The sequence below is a fragment of the Osmerus mordax genome, chromosome 23 (genome assembly GCF_038355195.1).
Source record: "Osmerus mordax isolate fOsmMor3 chromosome 23, fOsmMor3.pri, whole genome shotgun sequence".
Classification (NCBI taxonomy): Eukaryota; Metazoa; Chordata; class Actinopteri; order Osmeriformes; family Osmeridae; genus Osmerus; species Osmerus mordax.
The window spans coordinates 3249389-3257731 of record NC_090072.1 but is presented as its reverse complement, the minus strand read 5'-3'; positions in this window follow the sequence as shown (position 1 = coordinate 3257731).

Here is an 8343-nt window from a genome sequence, read left to right as displayed (position 1 = left end):
TGACGCTGGCTCTTTAAGAGCAGGGCGGACTGAGCGTGCCCAGTGTGGGACTGTGGTGCTGCCTCTTTAGTGCTGCTGCCTCCTTAGTGGTGCTGCCTCTTTAGTGCTGCTGCCTCCTTAGTACTGCTGCCTCCCTTAGTGCTGCTGCCTCTTTAGTGCTGCTGCCTCTTTAGTGCTGCTGCCTCCTTAGTGCTTCTGCCTCACGAAGGATGGAGTACATGTCTCCTGGGCTGTGTGTACCTGCGTGTGTGTGTGTGTGTGTGGTTGGTGGGGGCTGTTAGCGTGTGTGTCTGCGCGCGCCTTATAGTTGTTTGTGTGTGGTCCTCTGATAGTCTAACACGGCATGTGGGGATAGCGTGTGCGTGTGTTTGTGAGTGTGTTCGGATAAAGAAGCCTTTGTTGCCGTGGCTCCTGAGTGCGAACAGATGGGACTGCAACACCTCCGTCAACATCACACACACACGCGGCGCACATATTTACATGTGAATAATTCATAACGACACACTCCCACACACCACCCAGTAAAGAGTGTATGGCTGACAGCTGAGCACAGCTGCTGCGTGTGTGTGTGTGTGTGTGGGGGTGTGTGTGTGGGGGTGTGTGTGTGGGGGTGTGAGAGAGTCAGAGAGTCCAAGCGCAGTCAGAGAGATGGGGAGTCAACGGACGCCAGCTGTTTTTTTTTCTGTGTTTTGGCAGCGCTTCGTTTGCTGTCTTTGTGCAGCATGTCAGACAGAGTACCTGAGGCAGGTATGTGGGCTTGGGAGGGCATGTTTGGCTGCTGACACACACACACACCCACACACACACACACACACACCATGAGAATGCCCCCTCAGGCACTGGGTTTTATTGTAACCTCACAAAAACATTTCATAGTCGTGACCAAAGAGCCATTGCACCATCGCTCTCTCGCACGCACACACACACACACACCATGTACTTTAGACTGCCTCCATGGCCCTCCCCCACCATTATGGCTGAAACATCTTGTGTCACCTGCTACCTCCAGGGTGCAGCATGAAGAGTGGACTGGATAAGTTGAAGCCTCAGGTCGTGTTTGTGTGTGTGTGTGTGTGTGTGTGTGTGTGTGTGTGTGTGTGTGTGTGTGTGTGTGTGTGTGTGTGTCAGAGGCGAGTGTGGACATGTGTGCAGTCCTCCTCTCCTCCCCCTTTTATTTTTTTGCTGTTTTGTTTTTTAACGTTTTTACCTGGAAGGTACGCACACTGACTGTGTGTGCTCTGTCCATGCTCTATGAAATACCTCAGTAGGACAGTGTTTATGAGGGACTGTATTCTTGTGTGACAGAGTTTGTTTTGGAATTTGTATGACTGAGATGGTGTTCTGGTTGTAGTTACCCCCTGAACAGTGGTATAACATGAAGCTTGTGGGCTACTCCTGTATGTGTGTGTAAGAGAGTGTGTGTGTATCGCCACACCCCACTTCAATGAGTGACAGATGTTGAAAGTGGCTTAAAATATTCATGAAACACCCACTAACTCATTCACACATACATGCACTCACTCTCTCACACACACACACACACACACACACACACACACACACACACACACACTGTTCACAGCTCCCAAGCTGCTGAGCAGCTTTCATTAGCCTCTGTCTAGACATGATTTATTACCAGCTGTTTGTTCCTCTCTTTCTCCTCCATCTCTACCCTGTATTTCTGTCCTCTTTCTTTTTCTCTTCACTCACTTTCTGTTTGTTTGTTGCCTGGGCAGCATTAAGTAGCTGTCTGTCTCAGTTGTTCTGTCTCAGTGTTCAGTATGTCTGTCTCAGTGTTCTGTGTCAGTGTTCTGTCTGTCTGTCTCAGTGTTCTGTCTCAGTGTTCTTTCTGTCTGTCTCAGTGTTCTGTCTGTCTGTCTCAGTGTTCTGTGTCAGTGTTCTGTCTGTCTGTCTCAGTGTTCTGTCTGTCTGTCTGTCTCAGTGTTCTATCTCTGTTTTAGTGTTCCGTCTGTCTCAGTATTCTGTGACTGTTTCAGTGTGGCAGACTGTGTGGGTGAAAGTCTGTCTGCATGAGTGTGTGTGAAGAACAAACGCATGTGTGTGTGGGAGTGTGTTTCTGTAACTTTCTGGCTGTGAGACTGTGGCTCCATCTTTGTGTGTGTGTGTGTGTGTGTGTGTGTGCCGCATTTGATCTTTACAGACCACCTTTGGTTGGCTTTGACCTTCTCTCAAGACTTGTGGCAAAAGTTCACTAACCCAACACCTAACCACAGTCTCGTCCTACCCTCTCTCTGTCTCTGAGACGCCATCTGCCTCTGTCTCTCTCCTTCTCACACACACACACACACACATCCCCACAGCACACACACACACACACAGACAAATAAACAAAGACAGAAAACAGAATCCCTCTACGTCTGTCCAGCGTGCACATGCACACAGTTGAGTCTCTCTCACTCTCTCACACACACACACACACAGTTGAGATATTAAACAGGCTCTCTCTCACACACACACACACACATACAGTTGTCAGCCACTGTATTGTGATGTGTTGAGCTGGAGACACAGCCATTAGACAAAGCTCCTGACTGATCAAAACAAGACGAGTACCACACTAAACCGTACTGTACTGGGATAACCAATATAAGACAAGTTATGCTATGGTATACACCATTATAAGCACTGCTATTCTGTTCTGTCATTTACTATGCTATATTTACTATGCTATGCTATACTGTAGTGCGGTATAGGCAGCTTTGTTGAAGTCGGAGGAAGTTGATGTAGGCAGACAGGCAGACAGACAGGCAGACAGACAGGCAGACAGGCAGGCAGACAGGCGGGCGGGTGGACAGCTAAACAGCTAGGCCGGAAGACAAACCATTCATTTTCTGTCAAATCACTGCTACTTAGCTCTGTAATTTACAACTGTGTGTGCTTGCGCACGATTGCGTGTGTGTGTGTTTCAGTACAGTGCAGGTATGAGGCCTGTTGTCCTGACTTGAAGAGGTCTTGTGAATCACTACTGACTCAGGACCCTGGGCGCTCAAGTATGACACCTGTACTCACGCCATGCATGCTCTCGTGTGCAGCCGTGCAATCGCACACACACACACACACACACACTCTTTCTCTCTCATTCTCTCTCTCTCTTGTACGTGTGTTCAGGGTGTTGGGTCAGTATTGTGGGTGTGTGGATAGTGTGTTCAGGGTATTTGTTATCAGTGTTCAGGGTGTGTTCTTCTGAACAGAGTGCTGGTGTCAGATTAGCAGCAAGCCTTGGAGAGTACAGATGCAAAGCCTGTATGGGAGAGAATGTACGTGTTACCATTGTGTGTGTGTGTGCGTGTGTGTGTGAGAGAAGTGTGTGTGCACAACCATGTGTGAGGTAGTGTGTGTATAGAGCATGTCTCCCAGCTGCTGTGCAGAGACAATGGCATGGCTACAGTACAGACCTTGACTGGAGTCCTGCTGTCACTGAACCCTGCAACAGCCCTGACACTGGCCTTGGTGTCTCTCTCTCTCTCTCCCCCCATCTCTCTATATTTCTTAGAATCTCCCACCCCAGATCTGTTTTGTTGCATTTTTTTCATGCTTTGCTGGTTTCTTCTTATCCTGTCTCTTCACTGTTCTCTCTCCCTCCCCCGCTCATTTTCCCTTTCTGTTTTTCTCTCCTCTTCCTCTATCTCTTTCTATCTATTTCTCTCTCTCTCTCTCTGGTGTTTGTGGTTGTATTTGACAGGCTGGCTAATGTCAGAGGGTAATCCTCCCACTGTGTAACCTTTACAGACTTGGATAACACTACCTCCTCTCTCTCTCCTTCCTCTCTCTCTCTCTCTCTCTCTCTCTCTCTCTCTCTCTCTCTCTCTCTCTCTCTCTCTCTCTCAGGCACATCACATCTGTTTTTGTGCAGTCTTGTCTCAACCTCTCCACTCTCTCTCTCTTTCTCTCCCAAGTGTGTGTTTCATGGCTATGACATTTTAGTGTCACCAAAACGTAGTATACAAATGTTGACGATCTCAACAATAACCCACAATGCACCAACCTTTACAAAGGGGTCCTCCAGGTCTAGACCAGCTGTGACCCCCCAGGTAGAGTGACCTTTGACCCCCCCCCCCCCATAGGGCCAAGGGTCAAATGCCCTAAGCCTAACCCCTCCTGACTGCTGCAGGCATGTTTACCTGGTTAGTGTTGACACAACATATTTATATATAGTGGCTCTGACAGTTGTGTTATAGGCTATATATATATATATATCATCTGTACAAACTCAGAGCAGGGGGACCCTGTATGGTGGTGTGTGCGTGTTTTGTTTGTGCCTGTGCACGTATTTGAGCTTGTGTGTGGTGAAGGATGGATAAACAGAGGGTGTGGGTGTGTTTTTCTCCTGGCCTGCTGCGTGCATTGTGAGGAAAGAAAGAGAACGAGTTGGAGGAGTGCACGAACGCACCAAAAGGTCGAGAGGTTATCGTTTTAACGAAGTGGCAGAGAGGTTATCAGCTTGAGTAATGTGTATAGACTGCACTGCTGTCAGTAGGTCACACAAATGGAGGAGCCTTGGGGGGGGGGGGGGAGAGAAAAAGAGCTGAGATGACAGACGTGTGTCTGTGTGTGGGTGGAGGGGGGGGGGTTTCTCTTTTTTTTCATGTCTGGAGGTGTGTTTGTGTATATCCGTGTGTTACTGTGTGTTACTGTGTGTTACTGTGTGTTCGTGTGTGTTTGTGTGTGTTACTGTGTGTTCGTGTGTGTTTGTGTGTGTTCGTGTGTGTTTGTGTGTGTTCGTGTGTGTTTTTGTGCGTGCCGCCTGCTCAGAGTGACTCATAGCGTTACTGCAAGGGTCATGTGACCATGAACAGGTGGCACTCTGGTACACCTCCTACTACTCCCCCCCCCCCACACACACACACACACACACACACAGATGGCAGCATCTCGGGCACAGCTTCCCTGACGCTGTGTTTTTTTATGAACCACAGAATGACACATTGACTGCGTGGTGACCACGCTATGATCGTGACTGCCCGACCGCGGTTCAACCCTGTATCGAGGTCAAGCAGACGCCGAAGCCTGTCACCGTTCTCTCCCGACCACAGAATGATAACCCCCACCGCGTTCAAACCACACGCTTAACGCACCACACGTGAAGGGGGTTCAAAGCGCTGGCTACACCGAAACCCCCTAGATTCAAGGGCGACCTCTGTAAAGAAAATACAAATAAATACAATTTTTTAAATGCTGACGACATTCCCGCTGTTGGTTGTGGTGCTGTGGGTTAGTGCGTTCTCCCCCCCCCCCCCCCCCCCCCTCCTTCCCGTATATAAAGAAGGGTGCTAAGTGTGTTAGACCGTGGGTGACCGTGTGGTCCTCTTGTGTTTACCAGGTGGAGGCGCAGGAGGAAGTATGGTGACACTCTAACCCCCCCCCCCCTGCTGCTGGGACAGACCGGAGCTTCTACACTCACCTGGTGAGCCCTCTCTCTCTGAGCCTCTCAACCTTCTGTCACACACACGCACACACAAACGTTCCCACACTCACACACGCGCACACACTTATCTTTATACACGCATGTGCTCCCAAGAAGCTGGCAAGTTTGTGTCTTCCCTGGAAAGAGGAGGAAGTGTTAGAAAGTTCCGGAACACCAGACTGTGGAACACCGGAGAGTGAGTAAGAGAAGGAGAGGGAGACAGGTTTTCTTTTCATTGGGGGGGGAGGGAGGGGGTGATGGTGCTGGTCATGGTACTGAGTCCCATAGTTCTTCTTTTTACACACACAGACACACACACACACATGCTCTTTCTTTCAATAAATGTGTGTGTGTTTACGTGGTCACAATGTGTCACTGTCTTGGTGAGTGCGACTCACTGGACTTATAGTCCATGCTTAGTCAGGAGTAAGTGAGTGTGTTTGGCTTAACACATCACATCCCAAACGTTTCTGTATGTCAAACGTACAGACCTTCCAGTTCCTCTCCATCAAGCTCTTCAGGGAGCTGGCAGGATTACACCTGCTGTCTGTCTGAAGGGGTTAGGTTCAGCCTGTCTGTCTGAAGGGGTTAGGTTCAGCCTGTCTGTCTGAAGGGGTTAGGTTCACCCTGTCCTGTCCTGTCATCTAACTCCAGTAGTAGAGACCACCTCTGTAACGCTCCACTCACACAACCCAGCAGGGAACTTAGCTGTCTTACAGTGTGTGTGGTGTGTGTGTAGGGGGAGTGATAGTCTGACGGTCTCACTGTGTACCCGATAGCTGACTCACCATCTCTCACTGATCCACACACACACACACAGTTCCACGTACTGGAGGCAGAGATGAGCTGTAACTGTGATGCCTCCTCCTACTACACACACACACATATTACTGCCTGTATCGGTGGCATGTCTTACAAGTGAAAACACACACTCTATTTCTCTCTTGGTCTCAGACTAAATTACACATTCAGCTTCAGGTGCCTTGCACTGCCGTCTCACAGTAAGAAGATCCAGGGCTCGATTCCTGCCAGGGTTACTGTTTGACACGGGTGAGCACTTGGACTTGGCCCCCTGGTCACCCTGGATGTGGCTGACCACTGCTCCTGGCTGCCATTGGTGGAAGGACAGTGGGATGGGATGAATGCAGAGCAAGAATTTTATGTCCTGCGTGTTTGTGTGTGTGTGTGTGTTTCCTGGTGTTGTCACTCCCTGCATACATGTGTTCTTTCTGTAGGAACAATAAAGCTTTCTTCTTCTTCTGATAGAGACACATGTTGCCGGTCCCACAATACACCAAGTCATTTGAAGCTGTGTGGCCCAGCATAAAGCATGACTTTGTATGTGTATGTAAGAAGCGGGAATGACAGGAATGTTTCAGACACCCATGAGGGAGATGCTATATTTGTTCTAGTGTGTGAGAACTTAACTGAACCCCCTTCTCCTCCTCCAGCCTTTCCCCCTCCTCACTGATTCGTCCCCTGTTCAATCCCCCTCCCCCCTCTCCCCCCCCCCCCTCTCCTCCCTCACAAATACACACCTGGGATTGTCAACCCCCCCCCCCCCCCCCCCTGTTCTTAACTGTAGTGGGACAGGAAGGGGGGATTAAACTCAGAAGGGAGACGTACATTTTATATTCCCACACACACACACGTACAGTAACACATGGGTAAGAGCAGACTGTTAGGGTGCTGTGTGTGTGTGTGTGTGTGTGTGTGTGTGTACACTGTAGTCCCACCCAGGCCACATCAATCACTAGGCCCCTTCCTGCCTACTGCTCTGAGCTGATGGCTCCCACAACGCTCTCACACACACACACACACACACACACACACACACACACAGACAGAGAGAGAGAGAGTGAGTGTGTGTGTGTCAGGGATCTCTTGGGAGGAAACGCACCTGGTATGTTCATTGTGCCAGAGAGGGACTCTTTGGGAGGCTTACTATCTAATTTACTGTCTGGGAACAGGCAGTTCAGCATCTCACTATCATCGTGTGTGTGTGAGTCTCCTTTTGTTGCTGCCATGACACACTCCGGTGCTCTAGTTGTAGACACATTTTGTTCCCTTGTATCATGAGGGTAGTGAATGTAGTGATGGTGTTCTTTGTGTGTGTCTGACACATGCTGTTACACCAAGTCATCTGTTTGGCATTATTGAATCCTGGGGTTTGGACTTATCACACGTTTCTGTCTTAAACAAAAGCAGGAATCCTGCTGGTTACTGAACACACTCAAGCTGTAGTCGGCTTGAGAGGTGCCTGATATGTGTTGTCAGTAAACTTATCATACTGAATCTCACCTTAACTCAAATGTTGTGGCTAAACTTGGAGTTTAAGCCATGGAGTTTAGCCATGACTTAAAGCAACTAACTGATCAGTAAGATTGTATGGAAGTCAGTTTCTAAATCCGTTAATAAATTATTAAACTTATCACTACGTTCATATCTTAATAGTACTTAATGTTTTTATACTAGATAAGGGGATTTACATATTTACTCGTTTATGTCATATATTTGTTGTAACTGTAAATTGCCAAAAATAGAAATTATTTTCGATCGAGGGCTGTAGTGATTTTCATCCTCCTGACATATCTGTTCTGGGCCGGTTGGAATAATAGCATCGATATGGCGTCAGGACATAATTCCTTGTCCTAAAATAGGCAGTCGGTCGGAAACTGAGTCCTGCGGACCTGCGAGTGGGCCGGTCACGAGTCCACCTTAAAAAAGACGGAGGCTCGTGAACAAGCTCTGGTAGCGGACGCGGCTTGTAGTTGGATCCGGTGCCAGTTTGCGCTGTCAGGGAATTCCGGGGCCGTGCGGTGACGTCAGCGAGCGAAGAGCCGAGGAGGGGCGTACGTGTGTGGAGGCCAGTGTGTTGGTGTGTGGCGCTCCGTAGCGATAGCATCGTAGGTTGAGCT